General features: G+C 40.5%; 1 protein-coding gene across 3 annotated transcripts in view; it reads right to left on the reverse strand.

The window, feature by feature from the left end:
• LOC109404591 (lactosylceramide 1,3-N-acetyl-beta-D-glucosaminyltransferase) overlaps window positions 1-21093 on the reverse strand; it is a 142742-nt gene that overhangs the window by 84035 nt on the left and 37614 nt on the right. Inside the window, exon 2 of one of the 3 annotated variants that reach the window (XM_062853186.1) lies at window positions 15519-15820. The exons of 1 other annotated variant lie outside the window; for it this stretch is intronic. The gene's annotated coding sequence lies outside the window, so the exon portion shown is untranslated. Of the gene's footprint in view, window positions 1-15017; window positions 15821-21093 lie in introns of all 3 variants that reach the window. One more of the 3 variants, XM_062853185.1, reaches the window with a different exon arrangement.

Consider the following 21093-nt stretch of genomic DNA (forward strand, 5'->3'; position numbering starts at 1 on the left):
GAACTTCAGGACTTTCCGGTTCTACGGAATCTATATCTCAATCGCCAATCAATCTACGTGTGCAGTTTTTGTCCTCTGAATATCCATGATGCTCTCCAACTCAACGAGAAGCCCTATCTATAGTAGTCAGATTTGGTAGAGTTTGCTGATTGATCTAAAGCTCAGGACTTTAAGGTTTTACAAAATCTAACACAGTCACCATGCAATCTACGCTTGCGGTTTCATTATTATTTATTTATTTATTTATTTATCTCTTCAATTCATGTAACTTAAGACATAATCTTTTTTAACGTTATAACATGATGTTTAACTCAGAAAACAGTTCTTAATTTCTAATATCTATTTGTTCTCTATAACTGTATGAACCTGACTACTGCAAGTGCTGCAGGAGATCCCTCTTGAAGCACAGAAACAAATTTATTTCCTTTATTGATGTAGATAAGTTATTCCAGCTAACAATGCCCCTTACAAATAAAGTTTGGCTATAGTATGAAGAACTATGTTGAGGTACACGATAACTTTTTGTTCTTGTTCCTCTTAACGGTACCAGTTTTTCAAAAAGATAAGCAGGAGAAGATGTTTTAATTAATCTGAATAGTCTTACGCATGATCTATATCTATAAAAATTAACAAAAGGGCATCCTAAAAGGTTTTTCTGCAAGAGAGACACGTGTGAAAAACGAGAGAGGTTGTAAACATAACGAACACAGGCATTCAACGCAACTCTTAGCCTGTCCATTGATCCAACCAACGCATTTGTGAAAATGAAATCACTTTCTGCACGGTGCATGAGGCAGAATTAAAGATTTAAAAAGTTTCAGTTTAATGGCAGAATTACAGTGTCTAGTCCTTAAATTTAATGTTTTTAATGATCTGTAGATATTGGAGCATTGCATATTAATATGAGCATCCCAATCTATGTTATTTTTAAAGATAACACCCAAATTATTTATACGATCGATGATTTGAACTTCAACACCATCTATTAGGAGTTGAGGTGGTAGTGGGGTATTTCTTAGCTTGGATATTAACATCGCTTTAGTTTTATCGGGATTAATCGGAAGAAGATTTTCTTTGGACCATTTCATAAGTTTTCGGAGGTCATGATTCATGTGAATATCCACGAACATCATACGGTCATTGTTTGAGGTTGTACGACATTGTAAAGTACGGGAAATGTTCTGGACTTCAGGACTTTCCAGTTCTACAGAATCTACCTCAATCGCCATTCGATCTACGTTTGCAGTTATTGCCCTTTGATATCCATGATGCTCCACAATCCAACGAGAAGACATTTTTACGGTTGTTGGATATTGTAAAATTTGCTAAATGCCCTGAAGTTCAGGACTTCTAAATTCTTCAAAATCTATCACAATCATCATTCAATCTACGCTTGCGGTTTACGGTCATGTTATCCATGGCACTCCGCAATGGTACGAGAAAACCTTTTTGAGGTAGTACGACCTTGAGTACGACATTGTAAGAAAAATGTTCTGGAGTTCTGGACTTTCAAGTTCTACAAAATCTACCTCAATCTCCACTGAATCTACGCTTGCTGCTTATCTTTGCCGTTATCCATGTTGCTGTGCAATGCAACATGGAGTCTATTTTACGGTTGTCAGACATTGTGAGGTTAAAAAAATCCCTGAAGTTCAGAACTTCGAAATCTTCGGTTCTTTTTATAATTGGTAGACATAAATCTTTTGGTGTGTGTTTTCTTTTCATCTATTTGACTATGTATCTGTTCATCATTTGTAAAACAAGTTTCCACAGTACCACTATCATAATGACTCAAGGTGCTTGGAATTAAATATGTTTCATGTATTATTATATAAAAATATAGATTTTGTTGAACTGTTGCTACTAAGCTTAGTATTTTAGAATGCGTTTGATAGTTTTGCTATTACTTGAAAACCATTCAACATATTTCAATAAAATTTTCACACAGTCATCTACGCATACTACTTCGAAACGCCTGAAAATTTTATGGTTCTATCTTCAAAGACAAAAAAGTTGTGACTATTTGTAGGAGATGCAAAAATTTACAATATGTGCTTTTAACAGTTTTTGCATGATGATGATTAGTCGAGTCACGTACAAGACACTGAAGACGACCTTACAGTTGAGGTCGAAATACGTATCTGTCAAAGGATGCAAATTCTTAGTGGAATTCAAAGGAACAGTACTTAACGCGATTTTCTTTTTATTTAGTTTTTGCATGGAAAACTTTCAAAAAAAAATTTTTGTTCTAGACCCCCCGATGGATGTTTTCCACCGACCCAGCAAATTGAAGGGAATGGCCCAAAGTATCATTGGGCAAAATTTCAGACTTACTTATTGTTGGAGCCAGGCCCATCCAACTCTGTATTAGTTTTAAAATGAATTCGCAAATACCGATTTGTAACCCTATTCGTCCAACAATATCACTGAGAGACCAAATTTGAGCAGAGCGCGCCTGCGCACGCTAGCCACTGTCCACCTTCTGTGGACAATCGTGTAGGTAGAGAAACAATCACCATCCCCTTGTATATATTGTAAATAGAAACCAACAGAAACGTACGTGCGGTCGTTTTCTTTGTCGTCGCTTCTCACGGTCATACACAGTCCCCCGTTACCAAGGGACTTTGTCGTTTTCGCTGTTGCGATAGTGCGGTTCGACTATTTTCTAAGTTGTCGGTTACCACGACACTTAGCTGTCTCGTTGTGGTGCGGTGGTGATTCGATTTAGAATCATATTCTAAGTACCCCGTTACCAAGGCACTTAGGCAATTCTGTGTCAAGTGTCTCAGTCCGACCTTAGTAAGAAGGTGGACGAGCGTACAACGGCCTCTGGTTGAAGAATTTGTGCACGCAAAGGACTTGTGGCGACCCAAGCCCCCGGTCAGTGATTCCGCGTTGTGTTACCGGACTTTTCCGCGCATTTCGGTGGCTGCTACGGCAGCGAAGAAAGCCCTTCGATTCCGTGCATAGTTCGCGCTCGAACACTTATTTTTTTTTTGTTTTAAAGTTGCTCTATAAACACACCGTGCATGGTAATTATAAAATGTCTTGGAGTACAGAACTTTCAAGTCCTAGACAATCTACCTCAATCGCCAATGAATCTACGCTTGTGGCTTATCATCTTAGTCATCAATGGTTCTTCGCCTTCCAATGAGAAGTTCATGTTATGGTATTCAGATATGTATGTGGAAGACTAGGAGGAAAAGAATCAGTCAAAGTTAGGACCAAAGAGCTTCGGTGTATAACGCAAAAGGGATGTCAATTAGACCACCAAGCATTACATCTCATCCAAACTAAGATTGTTTTATGAGGTCATATCCATGAATGAGAAACAACGCTATAGCATTGCTAATGTCTCTTGCTGCAGTGCAGTTTCAATCACGTCCTTTATGAAGAATAAAGAACACTACCCGGACTCCCATATCACTATCACGCGCTAATTATTGATAGAAGCTTTCGTCATGCAAAAGGTCTTATCTCTGCATCGAGTTTTCCGGTTTATTCACCGAATAATGTGCTCTATCAATTATCGTTTTTACTCTAATCGTTTGCCCACTCTGCGATGGCAGTGGTTGGTTGACCGGCTACCGACGACGACGACAGCATGATGTTGAAATAACAAACGTTTATTTCATCGCATTGACCGACCGTCCATCAATCCCGGCCACCCAACTAATAACAGTCCTGGCATGCATCATTATCATCTGTGGCGAACGTGCCATTTCTGTGTGGATTACTGTGACATGATTTCGAAATATGTACAATGGGTGGATGGCAATCGGTTCCGTTGAAGAACAGCAATGGGATTTCAGCAGCGAATCGTAATCATTCCTAATGACGCCGATTAGTCACCGTTCGTTAATATGTCATATGTTGCACATACAAAAAGTGGTGGTTCCACTGGACTGGACTCATACACAATTATCAGTTAAATTGAACTCCGAATCCGCGTTTTCTAAGAAATCACAGTCCGATTTATTCGTGTTGCGGAAACTGTTTCTTTTTTTTGTGGCAAAAACAATGAAAGCGATTCAAATGTCAAAGCGATAACCGATGATGATGTCGCGTCGCTTTTCTTATTCGGATGAACTCATTCAGTTTGTCTTCAACAGTACATTATCAAGTTACTGAGTTATTGCGTTTTGTATATCAAGTCTTTATACTGAATCATACTGAAACCAACAGATTACTATTGATATTAAAACTTTCAAAATAATTTATAAGGTTTGTAAACAAAGGCCATAGATCGCCTTATTTAGTGTAACGGTCGCCATGTAGTATCTAGTGGGGTGGGTTAACTTTGTATAAAAATATAAACAATAAAAACTGATCAGATTCAATCAGATTAAAATTTTTAAAGGGCCTTTTTATGTCTCAAGTAACTTTGCAGAATTTGGTCATGAATGGTCTACATTTTGCACATCGTGATTGAAGTTTGTATGGGATTTTACATGGAAAAGCATACTTTTTATATTTTTCTTGGACTTTACTCAAAATTGTCCTATACCCTAGCCTATACCATATTACCGATGATGCAAAAGTATAGCCCAGAATTTGTCGAAAAACTTTGTTGAAGAACGCAAAGCGATCAGATGAGTGTAGAATAAGCTCTTTGAAATTCTTGCCAAAAGGTGAGATTTTATTATCGATGTTATTTTTTTACATGTTAAAAGAAGTTAAGCACCTTCAGACGATCAGTAGGTTATAAATGTTTTGCGGTCTTCGACAAAGTTTTTCAGAACATCCTATACTTCAACATCATCGATTACATATGTTCAATATAATTTCAATCTTTTCACCCTCCAGTGTTACACTGTTGTATTTAGCACAAAAAGCTCGCTAGGCAAACATACTGTCAAAAATTAAAAGAGGTATATTTTGCAGGTATCTGTTGAAATTCGAGCCTGACTAATAGATAATGTTCAGTGGATTTCAGGCGAGAAGCTCGATCAAGTCCTGTGGTGATCCCTGTATTTTTTAATTATGTTAGATATTATCCAAATCTGGTGCTTCCAACTGACATTGTTTGTATAAACCATTCTGGAAGTTTATTTAGGTTTCAACTTATATTTTCTAGTTTCCTTGGTATTACTTTGAAATTTGTAAAATTATCAACACTGCGGTCAATTAAATTACTATTTAAAACAAACAAAAATATTTTATTTATTTGCGGATGTCCAAAATTCCCAAGTGCATCACAAACAACACCTCTAATCGCACTTCAAGTTGCCGTTTCGTTATTGCTGTAGCAGAATGACAGCAACATTCGTGCCACAATGCAATGGATGGAACCTGCCTGGTAACATTTGGCATTGTAATTGTAATTGTAATTGTAATTGTAATTGCTCAGTCCACACCCAGGCCGACAACTGTCAGCCCATCTGCTTGTAGGCAGATGTGGACCTACTAAGCCTCCCCCGTTAACATGTCCTACACCGAATTAGCACACCGGGATCTTCCACAGGCAGGCGCTGGCGTTACCAGTCCCAACAAGTGTCAGATACATTAAATAGATGGGGTAGAGGATATAAGAAGATGTGGGAATAGGATGGGAAGAGGCAGAAAATGAAGAGATAGTAGAGAGGTTTCGATTTTGTTGCTGAAACGAGAAAAAGAAAGAGTGATAAAGAACATTAGCGATATGTTCATAGATTTTGATTTGGTCGATAATTTCTCATCTATTTTGTTTCCATATCGTTGCATCGGTGATCATTTTCATCGCCTTTCTAGTTTTTGTTAGGGTCATCTCGCGTTTTTTCATCATGTCCTCTTTGCCGGTTGGCGACGTTCGGGATGTAAGTAGAAAAGCATGCATTTAATATGATTAGTACGACAGTAATTGTGATTGCTCAGTGCTTCCAGCCCATTTGTCCGCAGTACATATCAGGCATCCCCTTGGGCATCCCGTTTTAACAAATCCTACACAGAATTAGAAACCCGGATCTTTCACAGACAGTCCAAACTAGTGTCAGATAAGTTCAATTGAGGATAGGAAGCGGCAAAATGAGAAGACAGTAGAAAAGGTTTGGTTCATTGGTAGCTGTGTTCATGTGAAGTTTGTCTGACATTTAAAAACTATTTTCCGTAAGTGTTTAACTTCCACCCCAAATTTAATACCGGAAAATATCTGATCAGATGTATAGTTTGGCAATTCTTTGTCCACATTGAAATGCTTTTGTTAATACATCTTTTATCAAGAAGGAATAAAGTTGTTTACTGTTATAAAATAATTCAGTTAAAGGACAGCTAATGTATTGTAATCCAGAATAAACCTACAGAAAATGTCTCAATAAAAAGTTAACTCTAGTTCAACTAACTACACAAACTAAAAAGTGTTATTATATTTTACCAATGATTTCATCCTAATCTTGACCCTAACATAGTTATGCGCTTAGTGTAAGTGGACGCCGCTTATGATTTTGGTTGGACAATGACCAAAAATAGTGTTGTTTCGACAATAGTCACATACTATGCCCTACGACATTGACGATTCTATTGTCTATGGCTCACCTATTTCGTGCCACCCAGCAGGGACTTGGTCTGGTACCCAATTCAGTATATCCGCTCCACGTAATGTACTGTACCTCTTTTGATTTGTGATATATTACGCGGAACATTACTCTCTTCATTCGGATAGCGGCTATGTAACCCATTGGATTAAAAGCCTCCATCAAACATGAAGCGATTAATCGGAGACTGAAGACTCTATACCAAATTTGGCTCAGAGACAGGTAATCAGTGAGGTCAGTTTTTCTCGTTTGTCAGAGACGATTGATACGTATTAAGACAAACTTTCCACTGCATCTGCCAGCAATAATCGATGATCGATCAACATTCCGAGTACCCCATGTTACACAAGAATGCCAAGGATCACCGCTCATGCTTTACAATACAGTTGGAAAAACTAGAACAACACCTGGCCACAATGATGCATAAAGCACTAAAGCGGACCGGAAGTGTTGGTGAGCCAGCCCCCACCAACCTGCCTGGTAACATTTGGCATTAAGTGAAAAACTATGTCTGCAAAAATGCTGTGTCAATGCAAAAAGGTGAACCGAAAAAAAGCGTGGCCTCACTTAAGGGTTCATTCACAAATGTCATAACGCCAAAATTGACCTTTTTCGACACCCACCCACCCCTTCGTAACATTGTTTATATGGGAAGAAAAAAATTTTGTTCGAGCTGTAACACCATGAAGTACACCCACCCACCCCCTCCAGCGTTATGGTATTTGTGAACAAGCCCTAAGTGAGCAAACGAACAAGTAGGTAGCTGTCTACCACCCCACCATATCATGTATTTGCCGGCGACAAACTCGTCGCGGTCTATCGTCGTTGTTGGGTGACGAGTTACTACCACCTACCTACTGTTGTTGGGTAACCTGTTGGCATACACGGCGGTGGTGGTGGCGGTTGAGCTGGTTCGCACCCGCGCTGCACTCTCCACTGTACTAATGGTTGTTGATTTAGTCAATCGTCAAAAAAACCTGAAACTGACGAAGCGGTTCGAGAAACCTCACCAATCTTGTGAGCCAATGTTAAGTTAGAGTAATATACGGTGTTAGCCACCAGAGTGGTTTCACTTTTTATCACTTCTGAATTCGTTAACTGACATTTGATGCACAGAAAAATAGATGTGACTCGTGTGAGCCTAATAACGTCACTCATAGAGTTCCCTACCTTCAAAGGCTGTACTAAAAACTGTTTTATTTATTCCAAATTGTTCATAAGCTGAAAACTAGAATTCTGTAACAACTTTTTTGCAATTTCTCATCGTAATAGGCTGTTTTACCTCACGCAAATCTGACAGGAAAAGGCCTACTTTCCCACACCAAATTAACAGTGCTGTAATGGTTCATTACAGCACTGATTTGCGTTGCGTAATGAACCATTACAGCACTATTTTCAGTTTTGGTAAACTTCTTGATGCTTTCTGGGTGCAGTTTTGAAAAATTGTGACAACTGCACAGTATAACCTGTTATGTTCAGATTTTCTTAGACATGGCTATGAACATCAGTGTGCAGTTTGATGAAAAAGTTTTGTTAAAAACTATCCTCAAGGGTAATTTATGGAATTGCAAAAAACGTTGTACGCAACTCGGTGCAGAACTCGATTTTTCCAGCACTCGTCGTAATTATCCAACTCGGCAAGCCTCGTTGGATAAATGTACGACTCGTGCTGTAAAAATCATCATTCTGCACCTTGTTGCGTAAACTACTATTAACAAAACAATAACTTTTTCAGCTAAAGTCAGCTTACCTTTATTTCAAAATAGTGCTAAATAGCCACTACCATCACTATTGGTTCTACCATCACTAAGGTAGCGTTCATCTTACGTGGACTGTTTCGCGGAATTTGTCTATCCAGTCTGCAGCTCAAAACATAGTAATCTACAGTCCTAGTATTTTCTTCGCCATTTTTAAGTAGCTGTTCTCAGAACGACTGGAGCTACAAAATCAACTATGTTGTGAATAAAACTGCAAAGCTGATAAGGTATTCCTCCGACTGACCCAGAATCATCCAAAGTGTCCAGGATTTCAGAACTTGGAATATAAAGGCGTAACATTAGCCACAGTAGAATGAGGCAAAATCATGCTAAGTTGATCCGGGTGCTTCATGATCTTGTCGTGAAGAAAATTTTCTTGATTTCTCAGAGAATTGCATATCTTTGTGCCGGCCAAACGATTTACGAATGCAATCAATGGTCAATGGTCAATGATCACAGAAAGCTAAAATCCTTCGGGGCCGGAGCTGTATGAAACCACTGTCTTCGGCAAGGTTGTTGGTAATTTACTCCTCTATCAGGGATAAACTGTTTTCAAACATTTTCCCACTGTTTTTATAGAGTGGCGCTAGCATAAATCGTTTTATCACTCTATGTTTTTTGTTTTAAATTTTCTTAAAAAAAATATACTACAAAACCATTGTTAGCCAGCCAGAGGCTTTACAGACTATAAACATAACTTACACTAGACAACAGACAACATATGTAAATCCAGTGGTCCAATGAAGAATATTCCCACATTTTAGGGGCCCTCACAAAAACCGTTTTGCTTGTTAAGCATTAACTTTATTTTACCCTTTTGCTTGAGTACTGGTAAAAAACAAAGAAACACTTTTTGGCTCATCGCATTTGTACCTCTGAGGGGCCTCCACATCCGCTCGGGCCCTGGGCCCCCACAATCCTTAATACGGGCCTGCTTATACCTATGATAGTTGGCTTGAATCTTAGACAGCACAGTCCTCGAGTCGGACCACATGGAACGCTGTTCCATCTCTATCCATAATGTCTCGCTGACGGAGTTCACCAGCCTCACTTCTTGCACTGCATTTTGCAACTTTAATCACGATACTGACATGTGATGCAACGGTTCTAACTTCGACTTCGTCATCACGAATAACAGTCTTAACGGGTTCAAACAGCTCATCACTTAGTTCAGCAGGATCTTTTTGATAGGTAACTTCTCGTCTGATGGTGCCAGATCTTGTCTCAGCTTGATGGGAAACGAGAACTCGTCACTAGTCAGACTTCACACTATCCTCAGTACTCGCTCAGATCCTAGCTCCTTATGTACACATTGGTTCTTTTTTCGTTCTACCATGGCCTCCAAAATCATAGTTGGGAAGTTCAAAACCGTCTCTAGAGTGGATGTATAGTAGTACTTTGTTCACCCGATTCACAGCTTCCTCGATCGTGATCACGCTATCGAAACAGTCGTCAATGTAGTAGTTTTCAACTATAGCTTCGGCCGCCCCGCTGTTAACTGTCCTGCTAACTCCTACAGTTTCAGATATTTGACGAACTGCACCGAGCATGGTAAGCTCGTCGATTCAAAGATCGCCACGTCTATTACATCGATCGACTTCTCTAACGGATCGTTTCAGAACTGGAATCTTTTCGCTCAATTGTCTCCTTCTTGCATCCGCAGCTGGTACTACATCTCTGTGTTATACCAGATGTGTTGCTTCTGTAACTTGTAATATTACCGTAGGCAAAGCTGTTATATCCGGCCTCTTTAGAAATTTCAAATTGAGCGACATTCCCCTTACTTCCACTCTGGCGTTCCACACCAGACGAAATATGTTCATTCTCGAGAAGTAGACGACGGTCAGCGGAACGTATCACACCTTGCTGTAATCCAACGCTAGCAGCTCCGACGTTGTCGCTTCGTGTGTGTACTTTTTGATGAGGTTATCAGTGATCTATCAAAATCGTCTGAGGTTGTTAGACCTATTAAGGTGACTTGGTGCATCACAGAATTTTCATATGAATCTGGCTTTTCGATTTTCAATGATTGTTTGCCTCGCGTTTTTGAAGTGATACAAAACGGGCAATTCTGCCGCCACACAGCACCACACTCACCACGAGTGAGCATATGAGAATGAGATGATACATTTTCATACAAATATGCGTAACCAGTAACCAAGAATTGATTAACTTTGAAATTTCGAGCAAGATTTCAATGATGTTGATGACGGGCTACGCGTCTTTAAATCGCATGAGAATTTTCAATTATTTTGAGGTTAGGTTTATTAGAGTACAAGCAATAGGGAGCTGTAGAGAAATTCAATTTTGTCGTGATTTCACCATCCTTCTCGTCCTTTGTTCAAAATCTCCTTCGCTCTTCTGTATTCTTTCGGCTCCGGAAACAAGCCCAAGTAACATTTTGATGGCCAATTAGTCTTGTAGCGGTTTTGAGAACCGTCATAAAATCTTATATCTTTTATTTTGGTTTTATGATAGTTTTAGGAACCTCTTCTAGTCTATTTAACTAATAAATGTTACTTGGGAGGCTATGGAAATAGCGGAGTCCTCCAACTGTATAATAGCTTTTCATGAGCTCGTTTAGCTACTCATTAGACACCGGGCTACAGGAATGTTGCGCAACTATTTTGCTGTTCTCATTTCCCAGTTCCGTCGATTTGATCCAAACTAGCTTTTGCTTCGTGGTGGCTTCTCATTCTTGACAAAACCAAAACACTATTATTTTATGTTATCCAACGATTCGGTCCGTTTATTTGAGACATTTTTCAGGTACTCAATAGTTACAGTGTTTTCGTCCAGTTAGTTTTGGTTTAAATTTTCCCGCACAACCGCAGCTGAATGTTAGAGAATCGGGAAAAACTCGTTCCAAAACTAGCACTCTGGAATTTAGAACTTTCTCCAATAACGATCTCCTATGCGATTTATCACAACTTTGCTATTCCTGCTGTATCATATCTATTCCACCTGAATGCCATCCAACAGGTTTTTTGATAGCATCGGGTTGACAAGTGCTCAATTACCGCGATTACTTGTAGATGATCGATGCTACTACTGAACTACTTCTCTAATGAAACTTGTTGGCTGATCCACTATCGGAGGAGCGGCTGTGCAAACCATCGTCAACAGCATGTTGAGATATCGTTCAGATCCGTGAACAGCATGCCGCATGCTTTCGTTGCTAAATACTGATGAACATCGGCCAGTCTTTCAACTTTCCGGAGAACGTTGGCAACTTCTTGAACAGGAATTCGCTTCCGCGGATCTCGCTTCTGCCCATCGTTGCCTTTTCCACTTTACCGACAATTTTCTCTAGCTTCTTCCGTTCTTCGGAACTAGAGATGGACAATCAGATCCGGACCCGTTCAAAAGATTCGTATCAGTAAAGTGAGTGAGTGAACCGTGGATCTTTTACAGAGAGAGCCGGGTCACTAGTTTACATGCTTCTTTGAAAAAGAGCCTAAAAGAACCAATAGGTTCTCTTTATTTTGCTCTGGCTCATTTCCAAAACACAGCTCTACGTAACGCGCCAAGCTCACACAACCAACAGCGGTGGTCCAGTTCCCTCCCCCTGGCCAGCACTCGGCAGCCGCAAACAACGCACACGATCTCTCGCTCTCAGCTCAAGCGGCAGTCCGGACAGATCTGATCCGAACAACCCGAACTCGAACACGAACTAACGCATCATCACTTCTTTGGTTCGGTTCTTCAGCAGTATCCAGTATGTTGTGTGGTGCTGGCGCTGGGAGAGCAATGCGGGTATGTTAAAGCAGATCAAGAAAATGAGTGTCGCTTGCTGTGTGTGAGAGAATAAACTGGAAGCAAGCAATCCCATTTGGTTCATTTCATATCTGAGCCACTGATCTGCTCAAAAGATCCGCTTCACTAATGTGATGAATCCGGTTCGGATCCGATCACTGAAGTGAGCCGTTTTGCCCACCTCTATTCGGAACCTTCCGAACCTTCTTCTTTTCGAATCTTCCAGCGGATACTTGTTTTTCGAAACTTGCGATTTTCGAATCAAAAACATCCTTAACTGTCTTCGCCTTCTTGCTTTGCTTCACTCCTGATCGGTAAAGCAGACCGAGTGCTTGTGATCCATTGCATCCGCTTTTCCATGCATTTTGTTCCTCGACTTGTAGCTCTCGAGATCTTTCCCATACTCCATTATTCCCATTCCGTTATTTTTTTCCGCTTTACGAACTTCTCACATTTTCCGCATTTTCCTTCCATTCGATGTTCTACTTCTACATTTGCGCCTATTCGAACTCGAGTTTCATCTCCCGTTTCTCTTGCTCCAGTTGCTGGCACACCCTAAACAGCTCCTGTTGCATCACCAACGTTTCCTGTACAGAATCATTTCATTTCCCGCTGCTGCTTCTCCGCTTCGAGCCTTGTCAATCTATCTTGCAGCGCTGCATTTTCGTTACAGATGCACAACTGATATCACAAAGAAATGATAAACCACCGCTGGCAGTGGTCACAAAACTTCATTTACTGCTTCTCTTCGTCCGGACGGCTAAAAGTTTGCATTTTCGGATTTGATCGGAGCTCTATAAAATTTTTAAGTTCGTTCCTTTTTGAAGCAGTGGCTACTGTGAGAATTCGGGTTTCACAAGGGCGAAAACAGATTAGGGTGCCTGTATCAGTTATCGCACTACATAAGCAAAACTACCCAAGTAACCAGTAAGCATTTAAAATAGCATTCCTTCAGCATTATAGTAGCCTTTACGACAAGGCGTTTAATGCTAATAAGCCGTATATGCGCCTATAGTGCTACCTCACAGCAGGTTTTGGCAAAATAACGGGCTGTCTTAGTGCTATTCCTTCAGGAACGTCGTGACGAAATGTCACAGAAGCGTAACGCCTCGTCGAGCAAAAAAAAAAAACAAAAATAGATTGACGTCTGCTTCTTGTTCTCTCAGCCTGCTTCCCCGCTTCATCGTCCTTCCATATTCCAGCCGGTGCTAGGTGGTACTTTTTTGCAGATCTTTGTAGTGATGTAGGTTTGAATTAACGATCCGGAGATTGATGAATCATATCTGCTTCTTATTCTGTTGCTCATGATCCACGATGCTAAAGCTGTTCCGGTGGCGTGCATGATTCAATCGCCAATATAATGATTCGATAACAGCTTCAGATTCAACATCCAAAACTTGTTTTCATTGAGATGTATCATTGTGGTAGAGCATAACGATCCCTTCTTTTAAATATCTGTGGAATATGATTCTTTCTTCCCTCTTTCAAACAATCCTCTGATCCACCAAAACATCCACCTATTCGGCATACATTTTCCGACGAAATGATAAATAATTGGTGATTTTTTGATGGACAAATTCCCAATCCAATCCAGTAGCAGTAATGTTTTCTTTGGTGCTTTTGGATGAGTAGGGGAAAATGAAGAAACAAATAAGATGCACAAATTTATAAACAGAAGAATAGGCTCTGTAAGAGAGAGACAATATGTGTTGCCAAATGCGTAACATATCTCCAAACCTTTTTGATCCTAGCATTTAAAGAACAGTTGAAAAGCATTCTGATTGCTCCCAAGTGAAAACACTTCAAGCAGTTGAAATGCTAATTAACAGCCAAAAGCATTTGAGCAGCACAGCTTATGCTAACTCAAGGCAGTTATGCATTCGAACTGCTTATGTAGGGCAGCAAGCAGTTTAAATGCATAATACGGGCTGATACACGGTTTATTCAAATGCTTAGTGGTTACCTGGGTATTTCTACAAAAAATAAGAAGAATACCGACGAATGTCATCGATATTTCTAATGATAGATTAGTTTTCATACTTTACAGAAAAAATACAGAAACCGAGCCAAAACTACTTTTAGTATTTATTACGGCGTGTGCCAATGATAGGAACCCTGTACCAGTTATGGACATAATTGTAAATTTGGGTTCCACTTCGCACTATTTACATGCATTCCTTATGGGATTAGCCATAACTGGTACACTATGGCAAAATAGGGCGCATGGAAGCGGAAAAGTTAAGGAAAATGAATTATTTCTTTCACAATTTGCGCAAATTGTGAAGTTTGAATGATGGCAGCCATCTTTTGTGATCGTGATCTGTAGTTCACGATTTTTTCTTCTTGATTTGCATCATTAAAGGTTGAAAATCAACTATGGCGAATTTGAGATACGTAATCTTGTAATGTATATGCATCATCTATGAGTTTCAATAAACATCATTGGTAGCTCCGATCTATATATATATCGGAAGGAAGACCTATTACAGGGTCAAGATCTTTTAGTATCAACTAATGGATTTGGATGACCTTCCTCAAAATTTGTGATACGATTATTAAATATGGTAGAGACATTTGTTGGATTAAAATAGTTACAATTACAGGTGTAGACATTATGCTTCAAATTCAAGAGCAAATTTTATGACTTAGTACACCCCAAAAATATATTTCACTTACTTTTGTAATGTCGATATTTCTGAATACGTCAATAGCTTGGTAAAAATAGGCCCCAAAGGGTCAAGTTAATAACTGTGGAATCCTCATGGAACACTGAGAAGCAGGCTCTGTTGCAGTTGGGACGTTTGATCAACAAAAAAAAAAGTAAGACTAGTTTTAGCAGCATTTAACTCAATTTATCACTTCGCCAAGAACAAACTGCTCTGACTCGAACGCCACCACGAGTGCAGCAAATACCGCAATTAAATTCAATAGACATAATTTCCCAGTGACGTGACGACGACCCGACCTACGACTACCGACTACGAGTTACACCTACCTTGGGGCAAGCAAAACTACTGCTGTTTTTCCTACGGAAGTGTAGTGTTGCGTGGTGTAGGCAATTCTCCTCGCAGCACTTCGTTCTACGCAGCTCGGTGGCAGCGGCGGCGTTGGATGGAAGTATACGACGACGTCGACGACGATGATGGGAAGCGACGAAAGATTGCTCCCATCACGCACCTTTCCGCAAGCTGGTGTGGAAAGCGTAGATGACCACGTGGTACTGCCGTATATACTACACCCAGCACAGCACTAATTGCACCAAAACCGAATGGATGGGAGAGGGCACTTTATGAGCGGATCAACGAAACAACAACGAGTGGGGAGCTCTCGATATACATGCACATCCACTTTCGCGCTTACTTTTCACCTTTCTTCTTGGTTCACTTGCTGCTTGATACACAACACAACAGGGGTAAACCTGGTATCCGTAAACCAAAATATACGATCGGCAAACGAACGAGCGGTAGAGCCCGTATTTACATTTCAATTTGCTCACCTTGTTTGGCGCGTGGTGCACTCATTTTTTTACTATTTATCGAAAACCTATTTCACTATTTCCACACTACCGCCAGGGGGGAATTTCACTTTTCATCTACCTAATTTATGGTTTGGTGCTCTGCTTCTGGATCATCATTTCCCACGTCTGAGGTTTGAAGTAATCTAACGATCCGGTCACTTTAGCTGGTTCTGAGGCCGTGTTGTATTTATGTGGCTTTAATACAGCATTAACATCACATCTCTACCATTGATTTATGACTTGTTGCTGGAGCCGTTGTGCCTAGTGACATACAGGATTCCCTGTAAAAGATAAGAATAAAATAAATGTAGTTAAGTCGCGTAAGTTCTAATCACATAAAATAGGTGTTATAAATTTAAGAAGAACATCTTACGATCTCTACTCGTAGCATAACATAGCATTAACATTTACACAAATTTTTAATGGAATTGCAAACAACTTCTTCAATGTTGCAGAGGGTGGTAATGATCCAACTGCAATGCTGGAGGATGTTGATTTTGAATACCGCCTACAACTTCCGTCGTCTGTCACATAGAACGAATGAGTTCGTGAGCAATTATCAAGCCAGCTTCATCGAAGGCCAATCGACAACGGACTAGATCTTACCGTACGGCAAACCAGTGAAACAGCCGTGAATTCTTGATCATCGACTTTACGGTGGAGTATGACAGTATCGAACGTACAGAGCTATGGAAAATCATGGACGAAAACGGCTTTACTTTAAAGCTTCAAAAAACTGCGTAAGGATTTCGAGTGAACTATCATGTTACCAGTTTATTTAAATCTCGACGGAGACTGCAACAAGGTAACAGACTCTTATGCCTACTTTTCACATCGTTCTGGAATGTGTAATGCGACGAGTCGAGGTACGATTTTCACAAAATCCGGTCACTTTGTGTGCTTTGCTTTCGACGCCTCCCAAAATATGGCCATACGTAGCACCTTTTTCCAACACAGCCTCCCTTATTGTTACACCTGGAGATCACCACAGCTAACAGAATCTCAAATCGACCACGTTCTGATTGATGGACGGCACTTCTCCGACATTATCGACGTCAGGACCTATCGTGGCGCCAACATCGACTCCGGCCACTATCTGGTGATGGTCAAACTGCACCCAAAACTCTTTGTCATCAACAATGTACGGTACCGGCAACCGCCCCGGTACAACCTAGAGCGACTGAAACAACCGGATGTCGCCTCAGCATACGCGCAGAATCTCGAGGCCGCGATGCCAGACGAGGGCGAGCTAGATGAGGCCCCTCTAGAGGACTGCTAGAGTACAGTGAAAGCAGCCATCAACGACGCAGCCGAGAGCACCTTCGGGTACGTGAAGCGGAATCGACGGAACGAATGGTTCGACGAAGAATGCAGAACGGGTTTGAAGGACAAGAACGCAGCGAGGGCGGTAATGCTGCTGCAAGGGAGTCGACAGAACGTGGAACGTTACAAACAGAAGCGGAAACAGCAGATCCGTTTCTTTCGGGAGAATAAGCGTCGTCTGGAAGAAGCGGAGTGTGAAGAAATGGAACTACTGTGCCGTTCCCAAGAAGTTCTACCAGAAGCTCAGCGCATCCCGCAACGGCTTCGTGCCGCGAGCCGAAATGTGCAGGGATAAGGATATAGACCTCTTGATGAACGGACGTGAGGTGATCGAAACGTGGAAGCAGCACTTCGATCAGCACCTGAATGGCGTGGAGAACGTAGGCACGGGAGACCACGGCAACGGAAGAAACGACGATGCCAGTGCAGCGGAGGACGGAAATGAACCAACTCCCACGCTGAGGGAAGTTAAGGATGCCATTCACCAGCTCAAAACCAACAAAGCAGCTGGTAAGGGTGGTATCGCAGCTGAACTAATCAAGATGGGCCCAGAAAAGTTGGCCACCTGTCTGCACCGGCTGATAGTCAGGATCTTGGAAACCGGACAGCTACCGGAGGAGTGGGGTAATCTGCCCCATTCACAAGAAAAGCGTCCATTTGGAATGTGAGAACTTCAGAGCAATCACTGTTTTGAATGCTGCCTACAAAGTGCTATCCCAGATCATCTTCTGTCGTCTGTCACCTAAAACGAATGAGTTCGTGGGAAGTTATCAAGCCGGCTTTATCGACGGCCGGTCGACAACGGACCAGATCTTCGCGGTACGGCAAATCCTCCAGAAATGCCGTGAATACCAGGTCCCAACACATCACCTGTTCATCGACTTCAAAGCGGCATACGAGAGCTATGGAAAATCATGGACGAAAACGGCTTCCTGGGAAGCTGAATTGACTGATTAAAGCACCGATGGACGGTGTTCAAAACTGCGTAAAGGTTTCGAGTGAAATATCCAATTCATTCGAATCTCGCCGGGGACTACGACAAGGTAATGGACTCTCAGGCCTACTTATCGTACATCACTCTGGGAAAGGTGTAATGCGACAAGTCGGGCTCATGAAGAGACGAACCAGCCAAGGGCTGAAAGTCTCTCTAATAAAGACAAATCAATCAATCAATCAATCAAGTCGGGCTCAACATCCGAGGTACGATTTTCACAAAATCCGGTCAATTTGTGTGCTTTTCGGACGACATGGACATTATCGCCAGAACATTTGGAACGGTGGCAGATTTGTACACCCGCCTGAAACGCGAAGCAGCAAAAGTCGAACTGGTGGTGAATGCGTCAAAAACAAAGTAAACGCTGGTTCGTGGAACCAAACACGACCGGATTCTTCTAGGTAGTAATACCACGAGAGATGGGAATACCTTCGAAGTGGTAGAGGAATACCGTTTACCTCGGAGCCTTACTAACGGCTGACAACAATGTGGACTTCCACTGAAATCAAAGCGCAAACCTTTGACCTATTCCTATGAAGTTAATTTGATAACAATGACAAATCGTTGAACATCACACTTCGCAATCTAACACAGTCCACGCACCCCAATGAATTGCTCTAACTGTGAGTCACACTTGTCAGTTGTTATCAAGTGCGCGAACGAACTGGTAGCAAATTCTTATCAGAGAACAAGCGCAGCCGCGACAACTACTCGACTATAAAGGCGGGATTTTTGAGGCAGCGAACAGTGGCGGCTCTTATCGCGGAATGTTGACAAGCAGTAAACAAACACAGATTTTCAGTATTTATGGGGGGTAATCATAAAGATCCGAGTAATCAAACAAGTCTTTCCACTCAACTTTCCTCTTGTAGTTTTTTAATTGTTTTATTATGGCTCATATAGTTGATGAAAGTGTGAAGTACATTTGTTGTGTATTTAAAAGATAATCATTGCATGTATTCGTTTGTCAATTACACTAGTTTACAGCATTTTTGAACTCGGCAAGCTGATGATCATGTTTGGTCTAGAATCATGCCCTGAGTTCAAAAACGAGAATGAAAAAAAATACAATAGAGCGGAATTTTTTTCGACTTTCCATACAAGGTTGATGATTTGAAATCGATTTTTGTTCTATTTTTAAGCAAAGTCGCTCATTTCACACATCTCATTCTCCGTAATCAAAGCTCCGATTGAGCTGAATTTTTTACTGTAACTCGCCTGCATATGATATGTCAAATAAACGTTGAGAAAGAATTTATAGATTGTTTTTTTTCTTTTTGAAAAAAAAAATACATTTCTTCACATATTTTTGGAAATTTTGCTAAAATTTAAGGAGTTCGTCCAAAAAACTCGCTAATGTCTTGAATTTCATCAATCTCACGCAAAACTTGCATTCAGATGATCGAATGGTATTGTATTCTGCTTTTAATTTATGGAAAAAGGTTTGAAATTGGTTGAACAAAACGCAAAATATTTGAATTTTAGTAAATTCCATATTAAAAAAAATTGTAAAACTCGATATTGAGCTAAAACTAAAAAACTCCTCTACTTATTTTTTTTTTGAAGCGCGGTTTCGGAATCAGCGCTAAATTGTGCTTCAAAAAATGTGGTCGTTGACAGAAGTTCTTGACTTTCGTTTTATTTTGTAAACTAGTGTTCTTGCTCGTTCGAATTATACATGATAGTAGGTTAGCCAAATCAATGCGTTGCGAATCGCAACTTGCAATACATTCTCATTTACAAATGAACCATGGTAAATTCGCGGCGTTGAATCAGTCTTAATATCTATAAGCAAGCATCGAGCCTCATCCGAAGACCACACTATACTACAGTATTCTAGAACCGATTTGACACAACCGCAAAAAAGTGAAATTTTCATACAAATTGCTCAACTTTGGCTCTCCAGAACTCTAAGATTTCCTGAAAAAGCAACAATTATTTTTCCTCATTTGAAAGAACTACTATTTTTCTTTCGATTTCTAGCTTTGACTACCTGGATAAATCGGAAATAAAAAAAAAATGCGACAGATAAAACTTTTTCAAGTTTTACGGTTTTGTCCACTTTTTGTTTACTTTCTTGTGGTAAATTTCACAGGCAACGTAAACAAAAGTTTGTTTGCGAACATATAAATATAAGTAATGACTGAATTATTGAAACAGTTTACATCATATAAAACAAAGTCTAAACCATTGACGTAAATACGGGGGGTCTAGGGAGGGCCCCCTAGAATTGGAATAGGGGGGGGGGGGGGGGGTGGTTGGGTTAGAAAATCTTCAAATTACACCGCGAAGCCTCTCTGGATATTGAAATTGGATCTTAAGTCCCCCCTAAGCATTTTACCTAGTGACGCCAACGGTCTAAACAGATGAAAAAAATATGCAAAACTTTTACCGCCTAACAGCACAATTGGGGTGGTTCGTCACGAAAGGGATAAGGTACACCGGGGCAAGTTGAAACGGGTGGGGCAAGATGAAACAGCTGGTTAACATGATGTTATCCAATGATGATGAACAGCTTGAATGCCATAACACATAGTTTTTGATTCAAACAATCTTTTGGCGAAAGAAAAGTTTCTAAAATGTATTGAAAACTATTTCAAAACTTCGCGTTTCATTTTGCCCCACCTGTTTCAACTTGCCCCGGTGTACCTTAAGCTATGTACAATTTTTTAATCGTATATGGGACCTTGAAGTGGTATCCAAAACGCTTCATTAACCCAGTAGGTACTGATTGCTTTATGGATAATGGTAATTATCATACAAAAAGTGTGACATAGGGGGAGGGGGTTGAAAATGGACAATTTTTGCGTGACGTAATTTATGGACGCTCCCTTATAGGTGGTATTCGGAAGTAAAATCCTTAAAGAATCTGGATAGCTGTACATGCAGAATAAGATGAGGGCTCCAAGATCAAGCAGATATTTCCAGCAAGCTAATGATACAGATAAGAAGCTGCAAATTCCAGGTGGACGCGGAAAAATCAACGAGTTAAAATTTATCCAGAAATGCCTTTACACGGATTGCTTCACAAATTTCATTAGGGTTTCTTTCAGAAAATCCATTAAAGATATCTATTGATCTAATCTCTAGGATTTCTCACATGATTTACTGTACTTTTTCACGGCATCTTCCTCTTTAAATTTCTCCAGGAGATTCTTGCAGTTTCCTACCGGAATGTTTATAAAAAAAATCTGGAGGTCAATCTGTGTTGTCTCCATTTCTGTGGGATTCATCCCC

Source organism: Aedes albopictus, chromosome 2 (genome assembly GCF_035046485.1).
Source record: "Aedes albopictus strain Foshan chromosome 2, AalbF5, whole genome shotgun sequence".
NCBI lineage: Eukaryota > Metazoa > Arthropoda > Insecta > Diptera > Culicidae > Aedes > Aedes albopictus.